This window comes from Onychomys torridus, chromosome 15 (assembly GCF_903995425.1).
Source record: "Onychomys torridus chromosome 15, mOncTor1.1, whole genome shotgun sequence".
In the NCBI taxonomy this organism is placed as follows: domain Eukaryota; kingdom Metazoa; phylum Chordata; class Mammalia; order Rodentia; family Cricetidae; genus Onychomys; species Onychomys torridus.
In genome coordinates, this window is record NC_050457.1 from 72,378,175 (window position 1) to 72,399,815 (window position 21,641).

Below are 21,641 nucleotides of genomic sequence, written 5' to 3' on the forward strand. Positions count from 1 at the left end.
CCTCCCACTTGCAATAAGCCATAGAGAAAGTAAGCAGAAAAGGAGGAGTATGGAGGACCGACACCTCACTTATCAATCAACTCAACCCTGTTGGCATTTACAGAATGTTCCCCCTTACAACAGAGAAATTAAAAAATATTTTGAATAATTGAATTGATCAAAATTTATGGGATGCAGATAATATATTGCTTAAGGGCCATAACATTAAATTCACATATCATAAAAGAAAGGTGTAAAGTAGGCAGTAAAAATGTTTATCTTCCAGAAAGGGGGGAGCAAATTAAACCCCAGAAATGCTATAGTAATTAGATCAGAAATTAATAAAACTGAAAACAGGAAAATGGCAAAAAAAATTTTTAAAGGCAAGTCTAGTCCTTTGAAAAGACCAATAAAATGATACATTTCTATTGAAACTAAACAGTCTAACAATGGGTGAAGTTTTGCTTCATGCAGTAGTTCCACATGCAGATGAATGAAGGTCTGAGTGTATTTCATTTTTCTTACTGAACCAGATGAGTCTGAAGAAAGGGAAACAATGAAACTGTCGGTAACTGCCACTGGACAATTCCAGGGGTAATTTCATGATGGGGAGACAAGTTGGACCTTGATCCTGGGAGCCTGGGCTGCAGATGTCTTCTCCTCATGCACCAGATAAATAGTTAGTCTGCTCACCCTGCTTCATGCGTATGGATTCTGCCTCTCAAGGAGTCCTTCAAGGTAAATAATTGTGACTCTTTTCTGGTTTTGTTTTGCTTTGGTTTTAATTACACAATACAAAAAGCAAGAAGACAAGCTGATGGACTTCTATCTGAGTCTACAACTGAGTCTGTGTTGTTTTTTTTCCCAGCTGGGGTCTCCCTGTATGTCCTTCATAATGAATGCTGAACACTTCCCTTTGCAGATGGGATACCTACACAAGTGTCAGACTCCTGGGATTGTTTGATCATGGTCCTTCATGAGACTCACTGTTTCTGTAATACATAAACTTTGTCTCTGTAAGTTGGAATACAGCATAATAGTTACAGTCAATGTGTTAAAACTTAACTCTTTGCCGGTCATTGAATAAAGCCAAGGCAGTCCTCTAAAGTTCCGTTTTTATTGTAGGTTCTATTTAGCTACTGAAAGCATGTAGCCATGGCATGCCACAGTAGTTTGGGTTGTGGGCTCTTAAATCAGACTGCTTATACCCACTTACACACTGAACCACCTCCTGGCAGGTTTCACTGTGGAGGAAGGGTAAGGAACCCTGCTGTCTAGACGAGGAATGAGCTGAAAAGTTATTTGTAAACATCAATCAACTCCATTCTAATTAACCGCTAAATCTTAAACCAGTAACAGTTATCAACCCACTTCCTAAAAATAATTGTATTTTATGTCGAGGGCAATCAGACCAGGGGCATTTATGTTCTCTTTATTGCTTCATATACACACACACACACATCACATGGTCCTACTTACAACCTACAAAAGAATCCCCAAAGTTCTTCCTCAAGGGGTGTTCTGTGGTGTCCTATGTTCCCTGTGTTGTGTTTATTCAGTTTCTGTTCTGACGTTTATTTTAGAAATGGAATCTAAGGCCATTCACCGCACATTCTAACTGTGCTTTTTGCAGGAGCTCGGCTAGTCAGCTGCTTGCTGTGCAAGTGCAAAGACCGGAATTCGATCCCCATAACCAATGGAAAAAAAGAAAAGCAGGCACATGCTTGTAATCCATGGGCTGAGGAGGCAGAGACAGGCAGATCTCTGAGGCTGGCCAGCCAGCCAGTTCACCCTCTGGTCAAGTTCTTGGTCAGTGAGAGATGCTATGTCAAAAACCAAGGCGATGGCTTCTGAAAAAGAATAATATCTGAGGTTGAACTCTGTCCTCCATACACATGTGCACAAATACCTTCATGTGTGTGCCTGAATGTGTACACACACACACACACACACACACACACACACACACACACACACCTCCTTTGGGATCTGTATTCTGCTTCGATTACTATCAGCCTCTCTTCCACATTCATGTCAACCCAAGTTTCTACAGGAATGTCTCATTATCACCTCTGTTGCCAATGGCACCTTTCTAAACATGTGGGCTAGGCAGGATGAGGACAACCCCTGCATGGTGCATGCTTCACATGTCCACTGGTCCCCATGGAGCCAAATCCCCAGAAGTCTTGACCTTTCGGTGGCATGACACACTCCATGTGGTACTACCTTCCCAGTTATGCCTCTTGTCACCAAAGAACTCAGGCAGGAGCTTAACAAGCTCAAATACAGATGCCTTCCATTTCCGACAACCTGACAGCCCTTGAGTCTACCGAGAACATGTGTTCCTAGCAGACCTTTAATACATGAGAAGGGATGTGTATTTTCATGAATACATTTTCCTTTTACAAGTCTTGCATTTCACACCATCTGCTGATCTGGGCACTTCTCTTGCTGCCAGTCAGTTTAAATTTTATTTTTAGATTCCAGCTTTGGGCAGAGCATGAAAAACCCTCCGGGCTACATTTTCAGACATTCTAAACAAAAATTCTCAAGAGCTTTTGAAGACCTAATAAGAGTAGATCATATCAGAAGCCAAAGCCACTTAAAATCACTTGGTTGTTTCATAAAAGCAGAAATAAAATCCAGTGCAAATGGAGAAGGGTCCAAAAACAGGGGACTCTGTGACAGGGCCATGCATGGACTCTGGGATGGGACCCTGCACATTGGTCAGGGAGGTTGGCTATAGCTAGGCAACTGTGAAGACAGAGTACCAGGGCAACAGTCTCACAAGAGACAGAAAGCTAAAAGTTGGTCCAGCAGGCAGCATGGCAAACAAAGGATAGGGTGGGCACCCCTCAGGAAGCTGTTCTAGTCTTCTCAGAAGATGGAATAAAAAACCCAGCTAGCACAGAGGTAAGACTGCAGGAAAACTAGGAGTTAGTTAGTAGGCTTGGGTAAAATAAAAGTCTTCTTTTAATGAACAGTGGTCTGTTATTGCAGAATAGAGACCCTAGCCAGGCAGCTAGGATGCATGCTGTGGAGAATGCTGACCAGAATGTGCTGGAACATTTCCATAGGCATTCCTGCACACTCTTTGGGAAAATGCTTAGCAGACCACAAAAGCCAAGCCAGGGAACTGATGGCATGTGCGTGCGTCTGCATTTCCCAGACACTCACAGAATCAAAAGATGTGGGTGTGCTGCTGGAAATGGAAGCATCTGCTTGAATTCCAGAAGATGTTCAGACACATTTGGGCATCACCAGAATCAGAGATGGGAAAAATGGTAACAGCCCCAAATCTTACTGTTAGAGGAGAGGTGTGGAGACCAATTAGGTAAAAACAAGCCTGACTTCCATGAGGGATTTCACAAGTGTGCTTATTCTAAGACTTGAGGAACATGGAGATGGGGTGCAGTTCCAAGAGGAAGCTTGCTGTGGAAGCTACGAACTCTATGCCTTGGAAGAAAACAAACATCTATGCTGAGTAGAAAGATGCTGGCGGTAGCTACTCACGGACTGTGTAGGTGAGGCCCTGCTCTACTTGGGGTGAGAGTAAGATTGATAGTTGGTATTCTGGCATAGACCACAGCCCACCTCTGTCCAGTTCCTACTTCTATAAACAATTTTCTTGTAGCTCAGCCACACCTGTTGGCATGCACATTCCCTGCCTATGGCTGTTCCCAGAGCAGGGCCGACCAGGCCTGTCACCAGATGGGCCCCTGATCTGAAAATATTTACTCCCCATTCATTCCCAGAAAAACACAGAATCCCTATTCTAGAGACACAGGGATCTGTCTTTGTGGCTGAGGATTCTCTTCATGAGCCCTGGTGAGTATCACTGTTCAGGTAAGACCCAGCATCACTATAAAGAACCATTGTGATTCTCAAACTACGGCATGGAACGTGGTAACATGTCAATAGATGGGTACATCATGAAGAAAGTGGTCACCCTGGAAGCTGTTGAGTCTACATTACTAGGTTTCAGCACTGTTTACAGGCCTCTGACAAGACGTCCAAATACTTGGGGGTTCTTTCTTCCTTCTTAAAAATCCTATCCACAGAACTGTGGATAAGTCCAGCTGCATAAACCCAATGACCTAAGTTCAGATCCCCAGAACCCACCTAAGAGCCAGACACAAGAGCACATGCACATATAATCCAATTGTCCCTGTAACAAGATGGGGAATAGAGACAGGAGAATCTCCAGAGCTCCTGGGACTGGCAAGTGCAGTGGGGAATGACAGAACAGATCCTCTCTGAAACAAGGCAGAAGACAAGGGCCAATACCTGAGGTTGTCTGCTGACTTCCGCATCTGTGTCTTGGCACCCCTGCCTGAACTCACATACAAACGTGCACGTGCGCACGCACGTGAGCACATGCACACCCTGCACAACATACACTAATTTTTATGGAAAGTGTTGGGATGTAGAAATTCTTGAACTAAGTCTGCTGGATGATGACCTAGCAATTCATACCAAATTTTAACAAGTTGTTTAAATCTGCAGTAAGAACAAAATTTAGTTAAAAACTTTATTTAAGGAATTAGTTTTGAAGCCACATAATGGTGGTAGAGCATTCCTATAATCTCAGCATGTGGGGAGTAGAGGTAGGGGGTCAGGAGTCTTAGGTCATCATTGACTACATGGGAATTTGAGGCCATCCTGGGGTACATGAGATACTGTCTCAAAACAAAACAAAACAAAACAAAATTAGTTTTATGGAGCAATTAAACTATTCTTTATGCTTACCTTTCAGACAATATAATAATTTTCCATAGCTGTGGGTAGACATGTAACTGTAATTATTCTGTCTGATACAGAACAATACAGCTAAATACATCATAGGATTCACCCCCTAACTGCTGTAGAAAACACTACAGATGTCATGATCGATGTGAAATATTTCCTCCCATTTAAAAACCTTTGGCAGTTGCTCTCTCCTAACTTTAAAAGATCAATGTTTGCATGCTCTTAAAAAATAATCCAGAGAAAGAGAGGGGGTAGGAAAGCTATACTCTGATAATGGGCTGCCACTTACAGGACATGTGACCACACCATCAGGTAAGGTCACATGAAGCCACATACTCAGTCCAGTTCCATTATTCCTCTTCTTCCACACTTAGGACATGGGCCATAGAAGCTCAAACCTGAGCTGAGTTGCTCAAACTCATGTGACCCATTTATGCAGAACTAGCATCTGGGCTCACCCCTTCCTACTCCAGGATGAAGGCTCTCTCCAGGATGCACCATGCCACTGTAGTGAAGGGGAACCATGGCTTTAGTGTCTGCTGGGAGTCCCAGATCTAAGGCAATGCTCCTCCTCTAAATAGGTTTCCAGGGTAACATGGGGGCCAGAGAGAGGGAAATGGATCCACTGTTAGAGCTCACTCACGGACACCCAAATACCCAGGACATACACTTGTGCTCACTAAGGACTTCCTACATGTAAGACCTATCTATCAAGTACTGGCTTTCTATTAAGTACTGGATAGGTGTCAATGCCAGAATGTTCCATAGAGCACAGAATAGATGTAACAGAACTGAAAGGACCCACAAGGAGCTCAGACCCTGTAGTGGTATTGTTTTCCCCAAAATATTGTGCACCCTAATAAACTTATCTGGGGTCAGAGAACAGAACAGCCACTAGATACAGAGGCTAGAAAATGGTGGCACTCACGCCATTAATCCTAGCATCCCAGAGGCAGAAATCCATCTGGATCTGTGAGTTCAAAGCCACACTGAAAACAGCCAGACATGGTGACACACACTTTTAATCCCAGAAAGTGAGCCTTTAATCCCAGGAGTGAGCCTTTAATCCCAGGAAGTGAGGGCAGAAAGCAGAAGCTATATGAGGAGTGAAAACCAGGAACTAGAGCTGGTTAAGCTTTCAGGCTTTTGAGAAGCAGTTCAGCTGAGATTTATTCTGGATGAGGACTCAGAGACTTCTGGTCTGAGGAAACAGGATCAGCTGAGAAGTTGGCCAGGTGAGGTGGCTGTGGCTTGTTCTGCTTCTCTGATCTTCCAGCATACACCCCAACACCTGGCTCCAGGTTTGTTTTTATTAATAAGACCCTTTAAGATTCCTGCTGCAAGAACCTATGCCAAGGAAAGGAGGGGCAGACTGCTGGAGAGCTGGGACTGTGCTATCGGGCTTGTTGCCATCTCAATAGTGACAGGCTAGCCTATTCTTCCAGTGGTTAAAATTGTAAGGCACTGAAATGGTTATAACATGGTCTTCGGGTAGGTGTGCATAAGGTTGCACTATTGCAAAGACCTAACAGGAAGGAAAGTACCTGGACCCAGAGGAAGAATGAGAGGCAGAGCAATGACCGGGGACAGAAACCGAGTATAAGGTGCAGCAGTTGGGAGGACGGTGTGTTGGGAAAGGAGCAAAGTGAATCTCAAGTCACAGGATGAATCACCAAGGTAGCAGTGCCTTCCACAGACATGAAAGATTCATAAGCTGGGAGGTAATGATTGAGTTTGGGAACCCCTGCTGAAACTCCCATTGGGTACAAGCTGACTAGTACTGAAGGTGCATACTGAAATCTGGAAGTAGACACCATGCAAATGATTTCTAAATCACATGGAAGTCAAAAGGTCAGCAGTGAAATAGGAATCTTTACTTTGAGACATTATAAATATTAGATTTTAAAACCCTTTAAATAATAAATGAGAATCTCAATTTGGCCCCAAAATAAACTTGAGGTTGTTTGTAAGAGTCCCATAAAAATGTACTCTAACACCAGGATAAAATGCCTACCCACTCCCTGGTCTCTTTGCCAAAGCTCACACAAGCATGAAATTCCCTACAAGAGAGAGGTAAAGGAAGGAAAGGAAGTCATTGCTGTTTACGTGCTTATTTTCACCCTACTTCCTTACAGGTAAGCTTTACTCTAAAGGTCTAAGATGAATTTGAAAGTGTACTAATAAGACAATCTATGGTTGACTGGCATGTCACAAAAATTCTTGCAGCTGTTAAATGAACAGCAAAGCAGACACTGGATAAGAAGAGTCCCCAGGAGGGATTTTGATGTCAGCAGATCATACAATCATATAAGAACTAGAAATGTCATGCTTATGGCAGGGATGCCACTGGAGACCGCCTTGGACCAGTGTTGGGTGGAGACATTGACCACTCTGGGAGTAGCTGGCCACATATTGGGAGGTAAAGTCCATGGTCTCTGGCCCATGCTGGGAAAATTAGAAGTCAGATCTCCAAGGCAGACAAACAGGAGGGAAGGAGGATGGAAGACATGTTGAGCCATGCAGCAAATGCAGTTTAATTGGTGTCTTGTCAATGTGTCCACCTTAGGCAAGAAGAGTTCCCAATGATCACTCCTAAGTTCTGTGTGATCAAGGTTCTCACCAAAAAAGCCACTTTTTGCCCAGGCCAAAACCAACCAAACCAGACCAGCCATGAAACTTCAAGGCATTGCAGGCATACATTGTGGTTCTTGGAAATGTCTGAAAAAGGTCCCCAGAGGAAGGCAATCAAAATGGGGACAATCACCTGTACTGTCTGCCACTAAACAAGCCTCACAGGATTTGCTGGGATGGTGGGGTTTCCACATACCTCACCTGCATAGGTATGGGTTTCCAAGTCACCTCAATGTCTCCATTCAGATCCATTATTTTAATTCAGCAACCGCCAGATGTTCTAGTCCCCTTAAGTGAGGTTTAGACATGGATTACTTTTCACTGGGAGTGCCACCATGCGCTATTCCACTCGATTGGAGTCTAGGTCATCTCCAGGAGTGGAAGGTGAGAGGGATTCCCCATGAATGTTCTGGTCTGCCTCAGAGACTGCTCCACAACCACAAGAAACATTTTCTCCTTCTTTGTTAGTAGATTTTAAATTTGAGCTACCTTCCACCGACAATATTTTGAGTAAAACACAAGGCAGTTTTCAACAGGTTCATGGGCCTAGTTTCTACTGCAATATTCTGAAAATGCCCCCGTGTATGTAGGGAGTGAAGCCAGTGCTCTTTACTGCCTGTTTAAGTAGATAAAATAAGTCAGCCTTAACTGGTCCAGAGATAGAAGTTATAGAGGCTATATTAAAGCAAACATCTAGCCATTATTCTTCCTATGGGTCACGTGAACATTAATGAGGGTAGTTCAATTTTGGTTCACTTTTTCTACCAATGAGGGACAATCCCAGGCCCTTGTAATTCCATTTATAAATCCCATTTCTTCAGTAATATTTTGGGTCTTTCCCTCTGGTTATTTTATAATATTGTAAGTTTGGGGAGTTCCAAGGATTATTTTAAACTCCATGTACAGATCTGGGTTATCCTGAAGACAATAAGAGAATGACACAACATTTTAGGAGGTTTTAGGATCGTTATCTTCTTTTTGTCCTGGTGGTCAGGACAAGAATGACCGTCAGAGTCTCATGTGTTGAATACTTGGTCCCCAGGTGGTATGACGATTTGGGAAGTATTAAAAACTGCAGACTTTTTGACAGAGGTATGTCTTAGTTTGTTCTTTTATTGCTGTGGTAAAAACACAGGACCAAGGCAATTTATAAAAGAAAGAGTTTAAGGGCATGTGGTTTCAGATTAGAGTCCATAGTCATCATGACAGGGAGCACGGCAATAGGAAAGCACATCATGGGAGCAGTAGCTGAGATCTCTCAACTTAAGGCACAACCACAAGGCACAGAGGCCTAATTGGGAATGGCTTGGCTTTTGAAACCCAAAGCCCACCCTGAGTGACACACCTCTTCCAACAAAGCCACACCTCCTAATACTTCCCAAACAGTTCCACCAGTTGGAGATCTTACTCAAACATACGAACCTATAGCGGCCATTCACATTCAAAGCACCACAAGGTGTGTCAGGGGGCCCAGCTTTGATGCTTAAAAAGCCTCTCACCATTCCAAGTGTGGACCAAGATGCCAGCGCTCAGCTGCGGTTTCTGCCCTGCCACTGTGCCTTCATTTTGCTGTCACTGACACCAACCCTCTGGAACCATGATTCCCATTAAACTCTCTCTGTTATAAGTTGCCCTGGGTCATGGTGTTTTATCACAGCAATAGAAAAGTAACTAATAAAACTTTCAAAATTACTTTTAATGGATTCCAGGCCTAAGTGATCAACACTTAAGACCCAGTGGAGATGTTTAAGGAGGGTGAGGGCCACAAAAAGAACTGTCCATTGACTCTCTTGGCTTGGTAATAGCAAAGACACATGGTACCTGCTGCAGGCCTACATGTGGTCACATCTGTGTGTGTGCCATTTCCCCAGATCTCAGGGGCTCAGTCAGATGAGTACCCAGTTAATGCTGTTCACCTGCAGGGATGGGGCAAAACTTTTAAAGCCCTCAGTTCTGCCACAGGGAATTCATCTCAGGCCCATGGAATGTGTGCCAGGAAAAGGGGGCAAGAAGAATACAAAGACACATAAACATGCTGAGCTCTGATGTAATACATCCCATCAAAGGTGAGAATCAAAACGCAGAACAAGTTTTACAGAAGCATGGAATATGGGTGCCTTATCCTCCCCCCTTCCATCCCTATATCCACATGCCACCGATGGCCACTGAAGGCAGGGATACTGACACTGTCCCCCACCTTAACTCTACTTCTTTTCTACCCAGAAGCATGCTTGTCTTTGGGAAGATGGAGTTATAAAAGGTGAGATGGACAAACAATGCTCAAAGATTATAAGGGAAGACTTCTCTGCATGGATGCCTTCAACTATAGAACTAAAGTTCTCAGGCAAACCACTCCAGGCTGGGAATCCAAGAATAGTGTACCCTGTAAATGACTCCTTCACTCTCTTAGCATCTGCATTTTCTATCCCATCTTGGTCTTGACCTACAGTTTGAGTCTCAGACACAAAATACAAAGTAGATTTTTAAGAAGCTTTTGAAAATTAAATATTTTCAGTCTACAACATGAAGATGACATTTCGTCTTCTCAGCCTGGGAATTGACTAGAACACTGAGGAGATGGAAAACACATAAGCCATTTGTGCTTTCGAAATGAGACAACTGAGATGCCAATGTCAGTGTGATGAGAATCAAAGGTGAGCAGGTAACAGAGTGCAGACCAAAAAGAGACATTGTAAGGGACGTTCATGGAGGAGATGACATGCAGCCCAAGGAAAAGGAGCTTTGCTTTTCAAGGGACCACTCAGATGTGGGGAAGGGAAGCAAGAGGCTCAATCCGATGAGATTGGGATATTCAAAAAGCCCAAATAGGGAAAGAAGTTTATAAGCAATGCACCTTGATAGTGGGATTTTAATCCTAGTGCTGTGAGTGTCTCCACTGGCTATGGAGAACCACAATGATGAATGTGTGGTTGGTGGTCAGGAGCCAGCTCTCAGGAGTTGGTTCTCTCCTTCCACTGTGGATTCTGGTGATATAATTAAGGTCATCATCATGACAGTAGTTCACCCAACAAAAGTGCCTCAGCATGTTTTAGTGATTGTGAGGAGGACCAGCAGCAGCAGCAGCATGGCCAGTGTGGAGCTCATGTGGAAAGACTACATTGGAAACAGGAAGAGAGCCGGGGGCGGAGGGGGGAGGGTGCTCACTGGGTAAAAAGGTACTTGCCATGTGTGGTGGTTGGAAAGAAAAGGGCATGGCACTGTCAGGAGGTATGGCCTTGTTTGAGTAGGTGTGGCTTTGTTGGGGGAAGTGTGTCACTAGGGACAGGCTCTGAGGTCTCTTCCTGTTGCCTGCTGGGCTGTATGTAGAGCTCTCAGCTCCTTCAGCACCAAGTCTGCCTACAGGCCACCATGCTTCCTGACATGAAGACAATGGATTAAACCTCTGAACTGCTAGCCAGCCCCAATTAAATGATTTTTCTTTATAAGAGTTGCCATGGTCATGGTGTGTCTCTTCACAACAACATAAACCCTAACATACACACCATGCAAGCATAATGACCTGTGTTCCATCCCCAGACTCCAGAGTGGAAAGAAACAGTCAACTCCTGACCATCACATATGCACCATAGCCCATGTATGCCTGCCCTCAAATACTCATGCTATCTACACACACAATAAATAATAATAATAATCAATAAAATTAAATAAAATTATATTTCAAGAGAATGCACAAAAAGCAAATAGGATACCATCTATAACCTTAATTCAATAAAACTATAATCAATGATAAATGTGAAAATAAAAAATAGCCTAAAACAAAACCATCACCACCACCACCACCAACAACAAAAGTTTTCAACACCAAAACAGAAATACAAACCAAATTTAAAATATGTAGAAAATAATGGTGAGAGATATATATATATGTAAGACTAAGAGTTTGGTATTTATATAGCTGAGAAAGAAAAAAAGAACTATATGAATTATCTAACACAAAAAAAAATGAAGGGAAATTAAGATACGAATGAAGGGAAAAAACAGCAAAAACTGAAAGTCATTAAAACATGCATAGATCCAAACATCAGTATTTGTAGCAATAAAGTAAAATAAGCAAAATATGAGCTGGATAAAACCGAAGTTGGAATAAGGATATGACTCATGAATAAGTCTCTAACCAGAGAAAAGTAAGTAGAAATACAAAAAAATTGAAACTATGAATAGATTACTCAATTTTGAATGAGAAAGTCAGTATTTAAAAGAGAATATATTTTCCCAAAACAAACTCCTGGGGAGAAAGTAAATCTAAACAGAAACATTTTTTACAGGAAAAACAGAGGATGTTATCTACTCTAACTTAACCTAGTCTAAGCTAATACACTAAACATGACAGTTTAAAGTTTGTGACTAGCAAATCACTCAGTGTCGTCACTAGTGAGAGGGATGCTTGCTCTTACCATGTGCAAGACAAAAGCAAAATCCTTAATAAGTTACCAGCCAAAAATTCAGGCAGGAAATTAAGAAAAGTACAGCATACCTCCACCAAGATAATTACAGATTCTTAAGGTTTCCTCAACATTATGTAAGCAGGGAACTGTACGGTCTTGTCCACACTGCATACACTAGTCTGATGGTGACAGTTCAAGATTCCTTCTTCAAAGAAAAGGAAGAGAGATGAAAACTTCTGTAGATAAAAGTCAATGGCTCCTCCCTTCCAATCATAAACTTCATTGAGCTCAACCCCCAAGCTAGCCTATTTAAAAGAAGATTGTCCTGCTGAGCTAAAAGTTGTATCAGTCAAGTCTATCTCACAGTCTTTACGCTAGAAGTGTCTTGTAGAGGTAGCCTGAAAAACTACTAGAAAGGAAATTAGTTTTCTTTTCTTTTCTTCTTCTTTTTTTTTTTTTTTAATAATAAGCAATCTACTTGACAATGCCACTACTATTTGCCTGGAGAACAAAGATCTAAAGAGAAAGTACTACAGACACCAAGAGAGTTCAAGAGTGGTGGTGAGAAGCGTGCTCACGGAGACCCACTGGGATCTCTCTCTCTCTCTCTCTCTCTCTCTCTCTCTTCCTCCCTTCTCCTTCCTCACTCCCCCTCTCCCTTACCAATCTCTCTCTAATCGTTAAGATGGGCAAAGAGCCAAGGGCAGTTGTTCAGTTGTCTTGGCTATTGGAAATCATCTGGGAAAATACTCAACTTTTACTTTCTTTATGAATGAGTTTTATTTTACAAGGGTTAAATCCCTAAACACTCATAATTCTGTCAGCTTGTTCTTATTTTCCTGTGTTACCATAAATACTTTTTAAAAAGGTGTCTTCATATGCTATGCACCACAGAGCTTAACATGCTCTGGTGTTGGAGAACCAGGGAGCCAGGGAGCAGTCTACAATAACCATGAGGGAGAGAAGTGAACCTGCAGGTAACTGTGGGTATGGGAAACCATGGTGAAGTCAACAGTAGATCTCCTAATTTTATGCCCACTAGGATTTCCAGTATATATTTTCTTGGGAATAAGAATTTGGCAAATGAAATCAGAGAAGTTGAAATTAGAACTTTCTGGATTTAGAATGGGTCCTATTACTAGAACTACTCTCCCAATGAAAGGTAGAAGAAATGAAGATATGGAGACAAAGATTAGGAGAATCAGCGTGTGAAGAGGATAGAGTGATGGCGTCTGAGTCCAGAGATCAAGATTCACTGGCCAGCCAGAAACAAGGACACTAGTATAAATAGATTTCCATTCTTCACCTCTAGAGGCTGCCAACCCTACCAACACTTTGTTGTTAATTTATTAATTTATGTCTTATGGGCTTCCAAAGCCATGCCATCTGAACCCAGTGGACCTCAGACCCTCAGGATTAGCAGACCAATCTCTTGTCATTGGGTGTGGGTTTGTAGAATCTCACCAGCATGAAGCTTGTCATCTTGGATCTGAGAAGCACACACAACAGGCTGGATAGTCACAGCTGGACTTCATCTCTGAGAGTCTCATGCATGTATGATCCAAACCCGTTCCTGTTCAACTCTGTAGGTCACTCAGACTTTGATTATGACTGTATCCCCAAATTATTTTTATGTTCTGTTTCTTGTAAAGTCTCCGAAGCCTTTAAACTAAGCAAAAAAAAATACATTACTATAGCTGACTACTGCTTATTGGGGGATAAATGCTAGTCCAGCTAGCTAACGGGCTGTTTATATACAGTATGTGCTATTGTAATGGTTTGAATCTGAAGTATCTTCACAGGCTTGGGCATTCAATACCTGTTCTCCAGGTAGTGTGCTACTTTTGGAGGCTATGGGATATTTAGGAAGTGGAGCCCAACTAGTCCAAATAGGTGTCTATGGACAAGTCTTTAAAAGTTATAGCCAAGCCTTTGATGGTGGTGTGTTCCTTGCTTCCGGGTGCCACATATTCTCCTTACCAGGAAATCCACCATACCTCCCTGCTCTCAAGAGAGACAGATTTCCTGAAACCATAAACCAAAATAGAAACCCCCCCCTTAAGTTGTTTCTGTCAAGTACTGTGATTACAGCAGTGCAAAAATAAATAAATAAATAAATAAGAGAGTAGCCTAGGTACTCAGCAACAAGGCCAGCAGCTATCCCCATTTGTTGGCCATCCTTGTTGACACTGTTCAGGTGAGAATATAGGCTCATACTTCTCAGGTAGCTCATGAAACTTACCAGGTTTAGGAATTTCACAAAACTTACAAGGCTCACAAGGTTATATGAGCAGTAAACAACTGCTACTGAGAAGAGACTCTTCTGTGGTGCAGCTCCCTGAAAGATCCATAAGGAAGTCCATTGATGCTATTTTTGTGAGTCTTCATCTATATTCTTTTGAGTGACACAGTTGCTCCTGTAAATAACTCTACATCCATGTCTCTGGGAGTAACCCTAATGAAGTAATTTGTTCACAAAGCTGGAATTGGGTGGTATTGCTTCTTTGGTATGTGGTCAATGCCCTATAGGGGACAAACAGGTATTTGTTCTTATTACCACTGGAAAATATATATACAACTTTCTGACACAGAGGCTTGGGTTAACTAGGAGTGCCCTAGCACCAACACCCAAGGGGATGGAAGGAAGTGGTATTGCATGGAGGGAGAATTTGTAGTTCAGGGATGTGTTTCAGAAAAAACCATGAATGCTCTGGGGCTGAAGAGACACATCACTGGACCAACATTGGATGAATGTATACTCTTGATATGGTCAGTCAAGGAGATGGGCCACCCTCACAAGAGCCATATGGTCCTGGGCAGGCAGGCCTCTGTAGGCATTAAACAGTTCCTTGGGGGATGACAGCTGAAAGCCAGCATCTGACAGCATCTTTAAGTGCTGGCAGCCCATATTGTCTGTGGGAGAAACTGGGAGTATCACCTCCGTGTCTACCACACACAGCTGTAAGGCAGAAGTGAGATCCAAACCCAGATCCTTCCTGATACTGAGATGCTTCTGCCCACCTCCCCATGCTCCTTGCTCTATAACAATGCTAATGTACTTTGCAGTTTCCGATTAATGTGAGCCTGAGCCTTCTTGAGTCTGTCCACCAAGGTCTTTCGTCTCTTAGGAGATGTGAAGTGGAGGCTCAGTGTTCTCATCTGCTGGTGACTTCTGAGCAAACAGAAAGCGTGTTTCTCCCTCTGTTGCCAGCCCAGTGAGGTTGTTGCACTCTGAAAACATACTGGGAATGCTGTGCATCTAGCACAAAGCAGTCATTACCAACACTTGATGCTCTGAGTGCTACATGCCTGGCCCAGTTAAGTCCTTTCCATTTATTTCTTCATTTCTGCTGCCCTTGGAATGAATGCCATGGGCTATCCACCCTGTATTGCACTGAACAAAATAGGGTGACTGCACCCCTACAACATGATCAGCCAGAGACAAAGGCCACCATCATGCCAGGATAACTGTTCCCATTTTGTAGATCATGAGGCCCAGCCACAGCTCCATCTTTTCTTGAACTACGCCCCAGAGTCATGTTGTACCCCTTCTCTCTACTTCTTCATCTCAACATGATTCTTCTCTTAAAAAGGGGCCCTCAGGAAAATGGCAGCTTTCTTCTAGAGGACAAATTATAGCTACACACAGCAGACACTTCATTCCGTGGGGGGTGCACAGGGGAAGGATGGGGGAGTGGGGTTCATGCCTCCTCATTAGCAGTGCTCATCTTCTCATGAAACTCTGTGCATTTCAAAGACTAATTATCAATGTTTTAATGGACATCATGAATCAGTTTCCATCACAAACCACCTTCCTAAAAAAAGCAAACATTTGTAATTATCAGAGCTTCTGCTATTTATAAGTATCAAACCAAAGACACATGAATTAGTGAAGGTAGGAAGAAGATCCCTCTTGATTTGTCAAATAAAATGCCAGCAAAAAGTGCAGAGAAAATGTTGATAAATCTGTAACAGTGTAACTTGTGTGCAGAGAATGATTACCTTTGAAGGAGGGAGGTCACACAGTTCAGATGATAAAATCAGTAAGAGGATGGACATGGTTCACAGATTACAACCCTTCTTCATTTGCAGGAAATCCTTCTTTTCATGCACCCTTTATCAAATCTTTCAGAACAGGTCTGTGCTCTGATAGATCCATGGCTTTCACCTCGGTTCAATACCCCCCAACACACACACACACACACACACACACACACACACACACACACACTCACATACACCTGATTCATAAAGGCCACAGAACAAACTTAGACTTCACTCTACAACAGATAGGCTGCTAACTGCAAACCTGAAATCCAGTCTCAAAATCCTGTGCTGTCACTCTAGAAACTGACAGAATATTACTAGTGTGATTTTATGTCCTGAAGTCGAAGTTACTGCTATTCATTTGTTCTCTCTCCCCTATGGGCCAAGGTGGAAATTCTCTGCAGTCAGATCAGATGGTGGGAAGGCTGAGTGGGGAGGGCAGGCAGGGAGAGAAAGAGGGAGCATGGGATGCTTTCACGTTAGCTCTCAAAGTTTGTTCATGTGACACACCCGTTCTCCCTTCTTTTCTGTCCCAGTCCACTTTCCTCCCATAATCAAAATTGTTAGGCCATGTAAGGGGTAAGCAATACTTTACAAGGACAAAATATGAATTATACTCAAGCCATAGCTTTGGATATAAAAATGATTTTTTTCTTGTGGAAAAATAATAATAATATTCAGTGCCTCTCTGAAAACAAACAGGACAGCATCCCAAATTCCTAGTAATTAGTCCCCTCCACACCAGAAACTGGGCAGCTGGCGACCTGCTGTTTTTCCTTTGAGCTTTTCAGATTAGACCCCGAATGCAATTGAATTCCAGGCTCCGATGTACACTTCCTGAATTACATTTCATCTCAGTTACATAACAAACCTATGTTGCCACTGGTTACAAACTCACCATAGACCATCGTCTACATGAGGTGCAACGAAGACGCTCCATGTGTTTCACATCTTAAATGTGTTAAAGCTGTCACAGTGTCAAAGAATCTGGTACCAATTTCCCTGACATCTGAGTAATCCTGTTAGAAAACCAATAAGGAGTCCTTAGCCCATCTTCTTTCATAAATATGGATTCTCATATAACCAACTGACTTAAATAAATCTATATTCAAATTCCCCCCTCTACCAAGGGAAAAGAAAAATATATAAAAAATGAAAATTCAGAACGTGCTGTGAATTCCAAGGAAATAAATATACAAGAAGAGTAACTAAATTCAAATGCAAGCTGCAGCCACGGCGCACAGACAGGAATGCCCGGACATTTCTTCAAGTTGGTTAGGCATCATGAGAACAGTGATGAGGACATCTAAAAGTGAGGAAAATGGAAACCGGGCAAGATACATATTTAAGATGCAAGAGTGCTCGTCAGCACAAGATTCAGGCTGGACCATTGCCCTTGGCTATGAGGCAGGACTCTAGCCTTCCCTTCTCCTCCAATGGCTGCCTAAACTGTCCACTCCCCAGGCTCAGGCAGGTTGCAGCCACCACCATGGGGAGGGGTATGTGTGTCTCATCTTGCCTACCCTGATCACATTTTCTTTACTCTTCCTCCTCTCCACAAACAATGATGCAATTCAAAATTTGTTCGTTCTTTGTCCCATCTCTTCTGCCCATTGGCTTTCTTCTTTTGTCCTAAATAAAACAGTCATAGTGGCAGCCTCACATGGATGGATCTTCAGATCCTGCAGAGCAAACAGGATTCCAGAGAGGAAGCTAGGCATGGTGGGAAGACACCCATGATGTCTGACATGGAAGCCTGCTTTTACAAGGAGATTAGGAACCATAGCCATTATTTCTTTGCAACTGTTGGTCAAAGAACATGCATGTGTGCTGATAAAATATGATCAGCAGTTCCTGACTGCCAAGCCGGCCTCTTGCTCCTTCTGCTGTGTCTTCCCCACCATGATGAACCACATCTCCTTAGGGACTGTAAGCCAAAAGAAACCCTTTCTCTGCTAAGTTGGTCTAACCCAGGTATTTATTACGACAACAGAAAATCATCCAATGCAAGAATGTACAACAACCAATGCAGCCGTCAATATATGGGCCTCACATTGGTATGATGATATTGCAATAGCAAAAACCCAAATTACCCAATGCCCAGATGTTAGCTCTAAACCTTCTCCACTACAAGGAAGCAGAGGACAGAGGCTGGAGCTCATTTGGCAGAGTGCTGACTGGGCATGCAATCAAGCTCTGTTTCTTGTGGTGCACACCTCTAATCCCGACACTTAGGAAGAAGAGGTAGGAGAATCAGAAATGCAAGGTCATTCTTGGCTATAGAAAGTCCAAGACCAACCTGGACTACATTAAACCCTGCCTTGGTAAATAAATTAATGAATAAATAAACACATAAAGAAGCAGAGAACCTTACTTTTAGGGGTAGCAAGGGCAAAACAAGGTGAGCCCAAAACCTCTTATTCTACAAGACAGAAAAGTTCCAACAAGATGAGGATGTGCCCAGAAGGATAAAGTCAGTTTGGTGGGGGCCCCTGGAAATGCTCCTGTGATAGACATAGTTTAACACATATTAAATAAAATAGGAAATATGCCAACATGCATATATAAATAATAAAAGAATTAAAAAGCTGAAAGACAGCATGCACAGCTAACCTTCAAGTTCCTTCCTGCAAAGCAGGTGTAATCAACAAAGACTCATGTAGCCATTTCACAGTGGTCAAGCTCAGTGTGCTCAGTGTACTCAGACTAAGAAGACCGCAGCACCCCTTCTACAACACCGGGGCCTGTGGTCTTGATTCTTAACAAAGATGGAACCCTGAATCAGTTCACCAGGAGACATCAAACTCAAGCTGAAAGACATTTCACATTCAGAGGGCCTGTAATCTTCAAGAGTGTGACCTCCATGAGCATTGAAGAGAGAGCAAGTACAGCTTCAGACCAAAACACAGAGAACTGATAGCATATTGCTGCAGGAGACTCTGAGCTCTACCCCTCCACTACAAAGTATGATGACAAAAAAAGGAAGAGTGGATGGGGCAATCATGTAAGAGTAATAGAGTGACATGGACTTTCAGACATCGACTGGTACATCATGGTTACATAAGAGACTTGAATTGTGGGGAGGGGGGACATTGGGATGATGGGTGCATCATATTGGTTAATGGATCAGTAACGTGCCTTTAAGTAGTTTTAGGAGAAAATAATTCTCTGTATTGGACTTGTGACTTACTGATAAGTCTGTAATCATTTCAAATAAACATTACAACATGCACTGAGGGGTTGCACTTGAAGTTTCTCACGTGTTAGACAGGAGTTTCTATAAATATCAATCACTAACTAAATTTCCTCCAGCATGGGATGGGAATGCTTTGAGATAAATGGTGGTTAAATGAATTTCCTAAGAACATTTAACTCTGGCACACAGCATTGAAGAGGAGTGGTTTGCTCTTCAGTCAGTATTTCACTTTACAGACAAGTCAGACATGATCTCAGTAGATTCCCCATGCCACAGATGCACCGTAATAAAAACTTCTTAGTGTGAATGTAGGCTAAGCAGGTTTTCTCCTTGGCTGATGGCTTAGAGGCAAAGCCAAGCCATCATTATAAAAGCCTTTCTTCACACTTGATCAGTATCCTACGTGGTGCAGTGTTGTTCTGAACACTACACACAGCGATCCAACAGCAGATCTACAGCATTCTAACTTACTGCAAGTATTGAGAACCAAAAGAAATCAAGGAAGTGTTTCCCATCCTAGTGGTATCTTTTAGGTTTCATTTCCAGGAGTGGTCAGGAATAATAAAACTCATTGCTTCATACTTGTTTACATATGAACCCTTCTTTTTGATAACATTTAATACACTGTATCCTTTATAAAGCCATCACTGTATTCTACCTTTTTGGCTCCTGGAATCATAGAACTATTGAAGACTTTAGAAATGGATCATGAGGTCTTTTCTGTCCAATGTTATCTTTATATGAAACACTAGAGCATTAAGCAATTGTTAAAATCTTTCATACAATTCCATAATTATCTTACCTCTGGCTGCCAGCCATCATATTTTCCTATCAGTTTTGGGAAAAAGTTTTAAAAAAATGTTCACTAGTCTTTTTCTAATTTCTTTCACCAACAGAGACAACAACGCATCAAAAAATGCAATTCAATATACAATAGCCTAAAACACACCTATTTCTTTGTAAAGCATTGAATTTTCCTATCTTTATAACTCCAATTTTTCTGTCAACTATTGAAGCTTTCTGTCCCAAGATGTAATACAAGATGACAGCATGTATCCAGTGGAGACCCCTACCACACAGCTACCACAAACCATGAAACACTAAGGGAACCACTGCCGGAGGGCAGCTTTTCCAGTGTGTCTGGAACAGGCTGAGCAGACTTTGTACTTGCACACGGCTACCCACCCAGGACATGGAGCTCCAGGTGCCAACAGTAAACATGGTGCTACTGTTGGTAGGAAAAAGGCCAAATCACCCACAGATGCAGAGGGCAGCATGCAGCAAAGAACTAGGGAGCAAACCCTGGGTGGAACCTGTACACAGAAGTTTCTGAAACCTTTTCGGGCCACAGTGGGATCATTGTTCCCTTGAATGGCATGGGAGTTGCATGGAGTTAGGGTTTGGGGAAGGTGAGGAGATGGGAGTCACAGGGCACAAATAATAAGAGGAACAAGTTCTACATGTAACATACAGCATGTGCAGTGATGGGTATGTAAACTAGTCTGCTTAATGATCCTTACACAGTGTGTTTGCGTATCAGCTCAATGTGCTGTGCGGCTTGAATGTGTGTGGTTTTCATTTACCAACTAAACACTGTACAGTGATGTACGTCACCTTCGGTCATCCATTTGAGAAAGTGCTGTCTGACCTCTGTCTGGTCTCAGAAGGTGCGGCCTCAGGACACAGTGTAGTGAAAGACCATCACCTCTGCTTTCAATGCAGACAGAAGCCGCTATTATGCATCATGACCTCAAACGCTATTGTGTTGAAGGCTGACCCCCTAAACAGCAGAGCAGAGATGAATGGGGAAAACAGAGCATAGTGAATGGTGAAAGGTGGAGGGATAAGGAGAGTGCTAACTTCAGGAAGGGGTTAAACCATTGATGGGTTCACAGGTGAAAGGGCTTTTAGGGGGTGTGGCTTCTTAGAGGAAGTGGGTCACTGAGGGCATAAGGGCATGAGGACATGAGAGCATGCCTTTGATGTTTTGTTCCCAGGCCCTTCTTTACTATCTCACTCCTTCCTGGAAACCAGGAAGTAAGCCATACACTTTCATCACACACACACACCTGGTTCTCTCACTGCCGAGGTCAGGTTGCCATATCTAAAACCCCCTTTGTGTAGTCTGGATGCAGCTCAGCACTAGAGGATTTACCTAACACATTCCAAGGCTTTGGTTCAATGCCATCACAACCCAAAATTAAAACACCCTTTCTACAGGCACAGTGCTCACCATCACTGAAACTTGTATCCATTAGTATATTTTATGCTATGGATGCATTTGTTGCAACTACCCCCAGACATTAAAATAATACATTTTTTTTCAGGTAAAAGAAAAAACAAAACACAGTCGCTGTTAGGAATAGCTCCAAATTACTGACCCTAATGTTTATGAATACACATAATAGGAAATCAAATAGCTTTTAAAATGCTTTTAACTAATTAAATAGAATGGCTTCTTGAAATGCCACCTATTAGCAATACACAAATTTGCTGCTACAGCATTTTAAAGAACTGCTTTTTAATGCTCATGGATCTTCCAGAAGACTGAGAAATAGAAGTGTTCTTTTTCTACTCTGCAAAGAGACGGGCTGGGGAGACTTATGCTTCAAATCATATGATGTTTCATCCTA

At 42.5% G+C, this 21,641-nt stretch overlaps 1 protein-coding gene across 3 annotated transcripts in view; it reads right to left on the reverse strand.

Annotated features, from left to right (window-relative positions):
- Adcy2 (adenylate cyclase 2) overlaps positions 1–21,641 on the reverse strand; it is a 381,912-nt gene that overhangs the window by 240,618 nt on the left and 119,653 nt on the right. The window lies entirely within an intron of this gene.